The sequence below is a fragment of the Lagopus leucura genome, unplaced genomic scaffold (assembly GCF_019238085.1).
Source record: "Lagopus leucura isolate 7727_CA_CO unplaced genomic scaffold, USGS_WTPT01 Super-Scaffold_100012, whole genome shotgun sequence".
Taxonomy (NCBI): Eukaryota; Metazoa; Chordata; class Aves; order Galliformes; family Phasianidae; genus Lagopus; species Lagopus leucura.
Window position 1 is genome coordinate 15,087,110 of NW_024962267.1, and position 13,525 is coordinate 15,100,634.

At 36.9% G+C, this 13,525-nt stretch overlaps 1 protein-coding gene across 6 annotated transcripts in view; it reads left to right on the forward strand.

Moving 5' to 3' along the window:
- TFPI (tissue factor pathway inhibitor) overlaps positions 1-13,525 on the forward strand; it is a 211,789-nt gene that overhangs the window by 755 nt on the left and 197,509 nt on the right. For 4 of the 6 annotated variants that reach the window (XM_042874827.1, XM_042874831.1, XM_042874832.1 and 1 more), the window contains exon 2: positions 1,560-1,716. The exons of 1 other annotated variant lie outside the window; for it this stretch is intronic. The gene's annotated coding sequence lies outside the window, so the exon portion shown is untranslated. Of the gene's footprint in view, positions 1-204; positions 283-1,559; positions 1,717-13,525 lie in introns of those variants that run through there. One more of the 6 variants, XM_042874828.1, reaches the window with a different exon arrangement.

The window sequence follows — 13,525 nt, forward strand, 5'->3', positions numbered from 1 at the left end:
CGAGGCGCGAAGAAGGGGCGCGAGGCGCGAAGAAGGGGCGCGAGGCGGGGGAGCGGGCGGGAAGACGAGGCGCGGCGGAGAGCATGAAGTGATGGAGCGGCCCGGTGACGCCGTCCCTGACTGTGAGCGTCACGGCCGGGACGACGAGGCAGCGGGCCAGCCGTGCCCCAGGAGGAGGGAAGCGGTAACCTCGGCTGGAGGGATGCTCGGAACTCAGCGCCTCGTCCGGCCGCGTGGCTTGTTTTTGTTAAGCTCTGACCTCTTTCCCGAAAAAGCAATGAGGTGAGGAAACGGGAATGCGAGTTGGTAGCTCAGAGTTCCTCAAGGGAACGGTGCTCGAGAGAGGAAGTTAACGGAGGCACCTGTACGCATTTGGGGCTAACCTGCAGCAAGACTTTCGGTAGAGATTAATGAACTTCGAATCGTGCAGCCCGAGGCATGTAATCCCTGTCAAAACGTGTTTTAGAGCGTTGCATCAATACGTTTTCGTAACAGCTGCAGGAAATACAAGTTAAGGCCCACGTATTTTCTATAGAAAGCAAGGAATTCCTGTTGGCCCCACACCTTTTGGTGCTGGGGTCCCCTGTCATGGCGTGAACCAGCGAGGGGACCCACACTGTGTGGGAAGGCGGGCATCCACATGGCAAACCCCCTTCTTCCACAGCACCACTCTGGAAGTGTTTTCATCGTTCTTGACTCAACACAAAGGTCAAGAATTGCCACTTAACGGTCGCGGGAATCAAAGCAACAGTGCTTGTGGAGGTTTTGTTTCCTTGTTTTTTTGTTGCTATCAATTTCTGTTGTTGGATCTGTTGTTTAGTTCTTACACATAGAATACATTCAAGGGCAGCAATTTACTGTTAAGAGCAGAGTTATCGTGTAGGAATAAACATGAAGTATAGAAATCAACACCAGGCAGCTTTTTAGATCGGTAACTCCTAGGTAATTACCAGCATAGATGCAAATTACGTAAGTTAATTAGTCTGGCTGCCTTTTCCATTCACTCTTAAACTCAATAAAGAACCTGCAAAACGCATACAGGGAATTGAGACAAATTAGTAGTGCGTTAATCTACTCTAGAGATTATTATAAGGCTTCTGAAATTTTCCATCAGTTCAGTTCTCCCTCAGAAGGGAAACAAACTCTAACATGTTATATGCTTTCAGGTGCACATGCAAACTAAAGGACTGCAAAATAGTTGCAAAGGATCATTGCATACAAAGAGGCAACTGTGGTAGAGACGCATCTCATGCATTTCAAAAGATGAATAGACATATTAAGATCAGTGAAGGAAGGAAAATGAAGGAAAACAGAAAACCTTTGGAGGGAATTTATCTGTGAATTATGTCCTGGCTAACAAAATAGCCAGGAACTGTTTTCAGCATATGGAGAGGATAAACAATTTACTGAAATATATTACTAAGCCTGTCTCTACTGAAATACTAGAAGAGTAGAATGCATACTTAGCGAGTCTGAGAATGATGCATTTACTTGGTTTACAACTGATCCCCCAGTGCTCATTACACAACATCTAAAATAGTTTTTGTTGCTCTTGACAGCTATGCTCATGCACACCTCCTTGGCAACTTGCTGGAACTGACAACAGCATTGTATGCATTTCTTCGTCCACTCATGGCAGTAGAGAACAGTGACAGGAAGGATAAGAGGAAAGATAATCTATGAATTCCCTACAAAGATGGAAGAAAAAAAATTAAGGTACAGTTTACCCAGAACCATATTTTTGAGAAATAAAGGAAGGCTGCTCTATTCCATTTGATTTGTTAGCTGTGTTAGATAGAGGAAATACAAAGAACTGTTCTATGTATAACTTCTGAGGAGCAAGGCAACTTGTTTGCTGATATTGTAGGCAAAACTACAGATCATTTCAATGCCCGTGAGCATCTGTTTATATTGAGCTTTTCAAAACATATACCCAAGCCTGGCTTTTTATATATGTACCAATAAGTAATCAAACATATCCAGTACTCATTGTATTTTGATTAGATAAGCTCAGCTGCAGTCAGCTTATTTGATGAAATGTCAGAGTTTTGATGTAGCTATCAGAAATGTTTAAGTATGTGTGTAGTCACAGACTCCTTAACATATTCTATGTTTTCCAACATTAAGCTTCAGGAGATTTTCACTAGAACTTTAATTAACATCATTAGGTTATTCACAACAGCAAAGCAGAACACAATAGGCAAACTGATTATGTTTTGGCTACAGGAATACATTATCTTAAGCACTCTGAAGGTCATTCAGAAAATAACTAACAAGTATAGTTAAGGGGACTTTCTGAAGGGCAGGTTCTTCATCAGAGAAAATTAAAAGAAACACAGTTAGAAGTCAAGATTTTCTTAAGGCAACTGTGTTTAATTAAGTCAAGGTAGATTTTGTCCACAATTAATTTAAATAGTTCTGTAACATTCAAAACAATATGACTGTATACTTCAGAAATAGACATTTCCAAACTCCTTCTGCATGCAAATTTGTTTCTTTAAAAATGAGATTTTATAAACAAGAAAAAAAATAGTGCATGGGAAGCTTCTTATTTCTCCTGCCTCTGCTGTTTTTGACATTGCCTGCATTTGTTCAGATGAAAGAAACATAGAGCACATCTATTTTCGACTTATATTTGGTGCATACTCCATCAGGGGTGTAAAATGTTGTTTCTTTTTTCTCCTGCCATTTTTTCCCATCAAAAATAGCAACCTACGTGAATGAATGACAAAAATGAAAGGAGGAATAGAGAAAAATATATAGACATTGTAGAGAACATAGGTCTTGGTCTTAATTTTTAAATGGCATGGTTCATTTAAGAAGTTTCTGAGAAAAAAAAGAATGAAACACTAACAGTTTCTGTGGCCTAGGTTCCCCAAAACCTGAAGCAGACAAAATCATGTAATTACTGGAGCTGCCATTCTTGAGTATTGCAGAGAAATTAGGGAAGAATGAGGCATAGAAGACAAAAAAAAAAATGCACCTGAGAGAGCAAAATCACATTCATAAAAACACACTTGCAGTCCAGTACCTTCTATGAATCTGTTTTGTTGTTCTCATAATATAGTAGATGTCAATCATGCAAACAGTCATGAATAGGTGCAGACAGTGAGTAAAAACAAAGGAATCCATACTCATTTAGATCTGTATCAAGATCAAGGAGTCAATATTAATAGCTTGCATTGATTTACCAGAAAATAGTTACTGGAATAAACAAAGACTAAGGGATTGTACTAATTACACAACCTGAAAAGTTTCACCTCCCTGCTAAATGTTGCCTTACCCCTCAAAAAGGCCAGAGCTAGACTAAGCATTACTCTGCAGAAACACTGAATGAATAAGAAAGCAAACCAACCGTGCCTTATTTTTGTTTTTCATAGTAGAAGAAAAATTGCCAGAGAAAATTCTGCCCCAAGTCTCTTTATTTAACTTGCAGGCCTTTTAATATTGTCCTAGTGGTACAATATGTAACTTCACTCTTATTTGTCCTCTCTTCACTAGAGAACTGACAATTTCTAAGTCATAACGGTAAGCCACATTCCCACACTGGTCTGGGTGATATCCATAGGAGATAAAAAGCTCTGTCAATAAAGCAATGGACGAGTGCAGTGGCAAGTGTGACTTTTGTGTATCGCATTAGAGACAGCAACCGTCAAGAGGGCTGCATGACCAGGCAACATTGAAGTTGCCTTGTCTTCTATCAACTTAATAGTCTGGCTAACAAGATAATTACGCAGCTCATCAGAGCAGATGTTGATCTCTTGAAGGCAGTTCTGCACAGAGGATGCTACCTGAATTTTACATTTGTTTGACAATTGACCAAAACCTCTGGAAAGAATATTTGAGAACTTATGACAGAGGCTCATATACCTTGAAAGATCCGATACAGAGCTGGGTGGGAGCAAGGGGAGAACACAAGACAAGTATTTTATCTAGTTAGATTAACTGGGAATCAAGTCATACTTCAAAGACACGAAGGATTACTCCGTTAAAAATCCCAAGACTGCTTTTTTTCCTCTTAGATTCCCCTCACGCTCTCATCTGTGAAACATTTTCTATTGTGTATACATACAATAGCGTTTTTCCTCGCTATGTTGTATATGTTTTTCCTTCATTATTGGAAAAAAAAGTGCAGACAGACTATTGAGTTCTGTAGGTATCATAGGCTACTGAAGTTTATCCAGGTGTCTTCAACAGTTAAGTTGTTTAACTCCATTTATAGTCTGAGAAAAATAAAACATGTGAAATCATAGAAATAGGAAGCTGATAATTCTAAAGTTTGTGTGATGATAGTGACTAATTTACTGTTGACCAGTGTAAAGCTGAGCATGAAATCACCATCTACTAGCAATATATCTAAAGAGGAAGGTCTCTTTAGCAACCCCTCATAGAATTTCCACCCCAAGTGGATAAGTCTTTGCATATCTGAAGCTTTGTGGAAGTATTTTGTGTTTTTAAGGTCCTGTAGCCACTATTACAAAACACTTGCAAAACAAAGTTTTCTCATACACAGCTTCTCACAGACAATAGCTGATAATAGACCATGCAACTACAGAGGCAAGAGAGAAGTAAAGAAAACCAGTCAAGGCACTTTCTTTTTTCAGAACATTAGAACGAAGACACAATAGAGCATCTTCACTAAAACCAAAGGACTAATATGAAAAAAAAGTTAATTTGCAAAGAGCCAGAGTGCAGAAATACCTAGTTGTTTTCCTCTTGAGTTAATTATCCTTTCAAGAGCAGCAGAAAACTATTAAGAAATTATTTGAAATGCTGAACATAGAACAATAAGACCTAAAAACTGACTGTGTAATTAGCTTCTTTAAGAGAATAAAAAAAAATGATTGCTGTAGCATCTGTACTACCTATGGACATCAGTTTTCAAAACTGTCTAGCGTCTTAACAGATAGAAGAACATCACCTTGTAATTGAAATGAATTCTTGAGTCAGCATCTGCAAATAGAGACTTGGAACAAACTTCTCCAGATATTTGAATTAACTTCCATGTTTTCCTATAAGCTTCTATGGCATTATGCTTGAATTGCAGGAGTTAGAACAGAATATAAAATTACATCTTGACAGTTGATATTTGTGATTTATGAATATATTCCTAAGTTTAAGAGCTTTCATTGGACAGAAGGTCACATATTTCTCTGGCTATCAGACCATGAGAGCTTTCAGTTATTCCCTGCCAAGTAGGTAAAACTTTCCAGTCTTCTTGGTATGTATCTCACATAATTACCATTTTCTTCTTTTAACGGATAACAATCTGTTTCCCACTTTTGGATGAGAAACTGCTCATCTTATAAACAGCTTATAAATGTACTTTGACACTGCAGGTGAAAGTCATCTCATCTGTTATGCAGTTCTGCACTACAGAAAATAAAGGATTAGGCACAAGGAACATAAACAGTCTGTACAACATTAAAACACTCCTAAAAATCCACTCGTGACAGAAACCATATTGAACCTTCTTAACCACACGCATTGTCTGTCTTGTACTTGACAGTCTTAAAAACTAAACCTTGGTCTTTTACAGTCGTACCTTCAGCAGTCCTATACATTTGATTACTGTTACTTTTTTATAGTCACTTGGTCAGAGCTATCTACTTGCTTCAGATGGTGAGGTAAAAACTGGCTTCACCTGACAGAACGGCAGTTACAGTTCTGCGCTTAATGATGTTCTATATTGTATTGCTTTACAGAAGCACAGTAAGTTAAAAGAATAAACATTTCATCTAATTTTGACCACGTGTGTAACTAAAAACAACTGTTCCTTTAAGCTAACATGAAATCAGAAGAGAAAAAGGCCTAAGTGAGTTTTCACAAGATGCCATTTTACACTTACATGGAATTACAAGGAATGCAATGCTTTTCTTGAAACTTTAAGAATTTTTAAGAATTGCTATTGACAAGGCAGCATTATAATACTTAAATAAAAGTTTGTTTGAGATGAACTCTGACTTCATTCTCTACTCCTACATTCCCCTGGTGACTATTTAACATTAAGCACATTTCAAATGGAGCCTAAGCATCCCTTTGAAAGTAATAACCATTCTATTCCATGCTGGTTGATAATGTAACTATATTACTCAAACAAGTCACAGGTGCTTATAGTTTGAGTAAGGAGCACAGTTCACTGAACTATGGTAATGCAGCATTTTGTGGAAGAAAGCGTAATATAGTGTAGCTGTACCAAAACCTCAGGTAGCTGTAGCCAAATAGAAGGATAACCTGTTCTGAACATTTTGTAGCCTCACTTTTGCAAGGAGAGGGAAAAAATTTCCTTTTGATTTACTTGGATTTTTGACAATGATATTAGAAATAATTCAGTCATTGATTTTCTATGTCAGGATATTTCTCCAACTACCTTTTTCTTACTAGCTATTACCTAGCCAGTATATTTCCTTTTTGCATCCCAACACCTTCTGGTATCAGTTACCAAATTGATCCTTACATGTGAGAAACAAACAGTTCAGATTTCTACATGACTGGAGTCAATTTCTAAACGTCTAGGTAACTGATTCATTCCATCTTTGTCAGTAAACAAGAAATAGCATGTTAAATTTGTCCAAGAAACAGCACATGGAATTTGTTCAAGCTAAATATCTCAGCCAACTGAACTATCTGATCCAAAACTGGGAAGAAGGTCACCTACAAACAGTATTTACTTTGCTACCAATCTAATTCCTAGCTGTCACTTAAATTTTTTAATGTGTGCTTCAGCTGTGGAAACAAAATAAACAATTGAGCATTGTTTCCTTTTCTTTATTCCTCACCTAATAATCAGGATCACCTCCAAAATCATAAAAGGGAATAACTTTAATTAACCCAGAGTTAGGATGATGACAATGCTTCTTACATGTATTTTAGCAAAATACATTGAGATTCATGAGAAATAAGAACAAAATCAGTGTGAAGTCTTAATAGAAACCATGCATGAAATACATACACAGATGTCTGAAATTCATCATTCAGGTTTTTTTTCTGAATTGCTTCCTTCTTGTTTTAGCATCATCTTCCCATCTTCCAAAATAAATACTGAATAGTTTACATTTTCTTATATATGTCTTTTTGTTGGCTATATTTTCTTTTATTCTCTTTCTGAAACAGAGATATCCCACTCTCAAATTTGCAGGCCTTTGTGTGTTTTCTCCTCTACATTTTGGATATTACAGCAATTGAGTAGACTCAGATGCGTCCCTTCTTACCAGCTGCAATGGCTCAGACTTCACTTTCAGGAATTCAACCAATTGAATTAGAAGCAGCATGAGTCCAAAGTCCATCTGTTGCCAAGTCTTTCATAGTTTCAATCTTTCTACTAAAAGTTGTGAACTGATATGTTTTATTTCCAGCCTACAAATAGACTGACAAGTTGCTTTTACAGCATCTTGCAAGAACCAGAAACTTATGTTGTCATAATCCAGCTATGATTATTATTGGTTTTTATTTTTTTAAAGTATCTCCTTGAACCTCAACATAAAGCTACGTGAGATTTTTTTCCAACTGCCTATTTCTTACATACTCCCAATAGGTGAAGAACTCTTATCTTTTCTTCCTGTCTTGTTACTCCCTTCTCTAAATCACCTCGGTCTTCCTATTAAGTTTCCCATCGTGTCTCTGGACCCTATAAAACTTTCCACTTGAAATTAAATGGCAAGATAACTCCTCTGCTGCTAAAAAAAGTTATTTGGGAAGTCATTTTTCTTTTAATGCCTAAGCAAAAACCATTAAAAAAAAATAGTTAATGCAATTTCTTAATGAACTATTGCAAGTTCCTTAGCTCACCCTGAAAGAAAACATCCTTTCAGAAGCTTCCAACTTTTGATATTTAGAACATGGAAGACTTCCATATTCAGGAAGTAGCATTCCAGTGTGGCACATCAATTAACTTTAGTATGTAACCAGTATTAGCAACAGAAGGCTAATAATGCCCCCAGAAAACCTCCAACCAGCCCACTGCAGTCTCTCTTTTAGAACTCAAGGAAGATAAAGCATGCTTTCTAGAGTAGTACACTCATGTATCAATGTCACCAGATATAAATTAGCTTTCCTACAAGTTCACTTTCTCAATATTTTCCTGGATGATTTTCCCTAATAATTTCCCTGTTTCTGACTTAAAATATTTCCAAAATCATTCTTAGCCATTAACTTTTCTATAGTTTACTTCATTTTATCTAAAAATTTTATCACTCATACCTAAAACCAGTTAAGTATATTTTTCCATTTTTATTTCCCACTTTAATTATCACAGATAGCTTTGTTTTTGTTTGTTTTTTATTGTATTCCCTAACAGATAACATAAATACTAAACCTCCTCTCCTCTTTTTTTAGCCTCCTACCACTATTTGGGTTTGTCCCCCTGTCCTGTTCCCTCTCCCCCCCTTCAGCCCAACCATCTTGTCCTGGGACAACACAAAAAGGAACCTTTCTAAGCACAAATGGCCTTCAACTAAATATTCCTTGGAGTATGAAACGATCTCCTACTCAGGAAGCACAGGAAAATGAGCACTGAAAGCACAGAACTGTCTTGTGCATGATAAGATAAAGAAAACTGTTACCCAGTACCCAGTAACTATTTCAAGTAGAGATTCATACACTTCTACACTTACTAGGGGAAAAAAAAAAAAAAAGCACAACACCAAAAAGTACCTTAAAACATGCTTAAGGTTATGCCTGAGATGAAATAACAGGCAGGGATCTTCATTCCACAACCATGCAGTTAAAGAACTTCAGTGGTTCCCAAGTCTTAACTTGTCAGCCCACTACCTCCATTTTGAAAGTATCATGGTTTTGTCTAAAATCAAGTTCATGTTGGTTTAACTCTCAAGTATCCTCTGGATAATCAGACCTCATTTTGTTCTCTGCTTATGCAGGAGACACTGAAGAGCATTAACAACTTCCACTTTGTACATGCCTGAGTGCACAAGATGGAGTCTCTTAAAAAAAAAAAAAAAAAAATGGCCTGCAACACAGAAATACTACAGCTTGAAAACCAGTGTGCCAAGAAGTAAGGGTACAACACAGACTAAATGTGTTAATAGCCAAATGCCAGCTTAATGGTTACATAAAGCACCAGCCTTGAATCAGTACTGCTCTTCAGATAAAAGTATTGCACACTTGAGATTAGATACAGTAAATAGTGCTAAAATAGGTACCACATGGATACTTTTTTAATATATGAATGTTAGTAAAGCTCTCTCAGCAAACCCTCCTTAGCTGCAAAAAAGAAACAAAAACAAAAAAAAAACCAACAGAAAAACCCAAAACCAACCAATTGTGAAAAACACGAAGGAATCACACCATTTTCTTTTGGTAATTTGAATGCAAAAAGCTTTTCAAGGATAACTTTCCTCATTCACACTTAGCCACTTGATTCCTCACTTTTACTTATACTAGCTGAGTTGTTTTTAAGGCCTCTTGATAATTTGTTAATAAACTTAAGTATATATACATTTTTAAGAGAAACCTGGAAATACAGGGTTCATTTTTAATTTCTCAGCTAGCTATTTGAGGGTACAATTTAAGAATAATCAGTTAGAACAAGTAAGTGGAGAAAACTGCAAGTGAGAGAGAAACTGAATAAGAGGCACAGAAGATGAAGATCACAGGAGCTCTTAAAACAACTGGGGGTTGAAATATTTATACAGTGGAATCATGTTGTACTATGGAATAACTATTTCCTTCACAAAGAAAACTACTGTTTTTGGCAATATCCTTGAACTTAGATCATTCTTTGTGACACAGCCCAAGGAATGCTGGCTTACCTTCTCTGACCAACACACAACTGAAGTGTTTCTTGCTGTAAGTTTCCACTAGAAAGGCATGGAGGCATTTCTGTTCTCATGTTTGGAACTTAAAACCTTAGACGTGTGGAGCTTTTGAATCGTAAGAGTGGGTAGTTCTTGCATTCTAACTTTTCCCTCTGTTGACATCTTAAAAGATTTTTTTACCTATAGCCCCCTTAGAATTGCTGTGTCTCAGTGTTCACTTCAAACAAGTTAGGGTTATACTGGAAGATTAATGCCATGATTGCATTCAATAAATTTTTACTACTGGAAAACATTAAAACATTCTTTAGAAACTTAAAAATTAATAAATAAAACCCAGTAAGTGCACACCATTACTTCAGAAGAAAAGTTTATAAAGGAAAGTGTAAGACTGGGGACTAAATCCTGTACTCCTTTCTGAAAACAAACTCACATCAGTTAAATTTCAGTGCAAAGAAATTCAAGTCTACCAGGAAACTGAAATATTTCATAAAGAAAGAACTATAAGAATTTCAGGTACATCATCTTCTAGTTCTACAGAACTAGAGGAATGATTTAATTCAAAAGTTTAACTCAACAAAATTAACTCATGAAGGTACTTAATTACTTTGAGTTTAGAAAATAAACAAAACTTCTTAAAATAAGAGGTCTGTTCTGAAAGTAATGCCTGTCTTACTACATTGGGCCAAGATGTCAGAGAAAGATGGTGGTATGGAAGTAGACATTAAACTATACCACCAACATGCCATTAAGTTTTGTTGCCATATGACAGATGGCAACAGATGGGCAGTCTGACAGAATTGACTCAAGTGCATATGAAGCAAAGGTTTGTCACTGAATTCTTCTTCGTGGACAAAATGGCATCTATTAACATTGACATTCAGTGAATATTTTTGGAGACAAAACTGTCAGTGTGAGCTCAGTGAGGTGGTGAGTGGCACATTTAAACACTGGTGACCTCACATACATGAATATCTGGGAAAAAAAAACAAAGAACAACCAAAGAACCTTGGTTAGTTAGGAACAGGAAGCAAATCAACATCCCTTCTTTTCAGTTCCTTGTAGCTGTGTTTGATTGCATTGCTGGAGCCTGAAATATGTTTATACTGTGTACTAGCAGATAGCATAAAGGAAGCCCTCTTGCCTTTTTTCACAGCTGGTGAGGAAAAAAAATGAAAGCATATGGTTGAAACCATGCTGCCAGCAACAAATGCAGTCTATTAACACCATGTAATCCTAAGATAAGGGTGTATACAAATAACTTACTGAAGTGTATATGAAAAAGTTGGAGAGGACAGTTGAGAGACTTTGGGAAGAACTGGTGTGAAGAGAAAGGCAATTTTAAGTGCAGTAGCAGATACACAAAGAGGGGAAATGACAAAAGCAACTGGATTTTCAACCTGTGGTGCTTAATGTCCTCACAGGTTACGCACTGAGTTTGTACTGAGAGAATTTAACAGAGCCTCAGCAGCAAAATGAATTTGTGTGATAGAGAGACATTAACCCATATGATTATAAAAATATGAGAGAACTATGAGAGAAGACTGTTAACCCACCCCAGTCAAATAACATGCCTGCTCTTAATACTTTTCCTTGTACTGGCCTTACTTTTTATGCCACATGCAAACCATTTTTTCACATTGTTCTGAGTTAGGTTTCTGAATCAGATACTGAGGAGATAGGAAATGATGCTTAGTCTCTACCTGGCTATTTGCTGCTCTCTGAAGTTCCTTCCCCGCCAACTACATTTTAGTGTACTCTTGACTTTTTCAGACTGTGACCTTAAAAAATAAGAGCGCATCAGAGAGCAGAAATATTGTAGGTTGGTGTGATTTTCACAACAAAAATAGTAGTATGGGTGAAGCTAAAACTTACAGCACGTACACAAGACCTCAGCCTGTATCACATACCACTGCCCAACTCTTCCTCTTGAAACTTGTTATGCTACCAAATGCCAAGAAACATTGGATTTTGCAAAGTTTATGCATTTAAATGTATTCACAAAAGCACAGCTCTTTTTGCTTTCACATTACAGTTTCACAGTTTTGGAGACATCTTCAGTGTCAATGCAATTGGGAGCGTTCTTTTGCAATTCTATTAAAATAGGATGTTTGATTAACATCTCCTTATTGAAATCAATACCAGCTGGATTTTACTTCCCAGTCACAGTGCATAAAGGCTGCATGTGTTCAGCATATGAAGAGCAGAACATAGAGGTTCTGTTGCCTGTTTATTTTTCTCATATGGCAAGAAAAAAAAACATTCTAAAAACAATAATAGGGGAAAAAAGAACATAAATAAGAGTGACTTTAATGATTCAGGTTTGAAGAAAGTTTATATGAATAACCATCACAAAAAGTGCTTAGGTTTGTGTATTCATTTCCAAAAGAAACTTTGAAGATTTAACTAAAATATAGCAAAAGAGACAAACTGCACAGAACTGAAAGTTTCAACAGCTGTTTCCAAAAAGAACAGATTTACTTTGCTACAAAAATATTTAGTTAGAAAAAGGAAAAATTCCAGAGTAAAAACAGCCACAGTTGCAAGTCAGCAGTTTAAATTAGAGGTACTTTGAAGCCCTTGGTTAGGAATACTTTATAAAAAATTCTACAAAGAACCAAGTAGTTCATATTGATCCTTGGGAATGAAAAATGCTAGTTTGTTGTATGAAACAAACACAGTTGCCAGACAGCAGTGTTGTAGGAACATCTGACACGAGCAGAATTGGGACCATTCTGACAAAAATCAAAATCATAGGCTTCTGTTAGAAACTTGGTTCTCAAAAAAACGTATTCTATCCTTAAGGCAGAGTGTACATGTTGAAAAGTAGTAATCACTAAATTTTAACTAGATTTTTTTTTTCCCCGCTGTGACTTGGCTTGCATTCAAATAATAATCAGCAAATCTCCTGTTGAAGGCTATTCCTGTTCAGAGAAGACAAAGCAAATTGGCAGACTCTTCCTGCTTTTAAATTCATACCACATAGCCATTCACAAGAAAGGACAAAGCGATAGAGACGTGAGGAAGAAAATAATCATACTTGGATATATTTATAAAAATAATCTGAAGAGTTTTAAAGTTAACAGACTATATTACATTGGATTTTAGATTAAGTTTACTGGATATTATGCTTATAAAGAATTGACATTGCTTCTAAAAGGTTCTTGGCAATACCAAGCAAAGTATTTGCAGGTAGGTCAACAACCATACAAAGAAAGGAGAATGAACCTCACCCACTTGGTGATGGGCTTCTCTGGCTACGCAGCACCTCTTCACAAGAAGCAGCCCAGGTCCAAGAGATGCTTACCCTTCAGTGGCTGGCCCTCAAAAGAGCTCCAAGTGCATCCATCCTGGGTCTACACATTCTGATAAGGTGGGAAGCATAGGTGCAAACAATCTGCCTGTGCTTCCTGGGCAAGACACAGCCCTTTATCAAGTGCCCAATCATCAGTTCAAACCCTGTCCTAATTGTTCTCCTGTACTGGGTAAAACACTAATTCCAAGAGCTGGGAAAGATAGCTGCTGATTGAAACTAGGCATGGAACACTGACCTTTAAGACTAAACCTGACTTCAGACCACAACAGAAACAGTGAAATGACTAGTAATATTCTATCACATTATCTTAGTATTCCTTACTAACTGGGACACGAACTTTACAGCAGAATATGTATTCCCATTATAATAAAGTTTGTCTTGAACAGGCTTTAAATAATGAGGCTGTCATTCACCTCTGTGTTCAGACAAGTCTTCATTT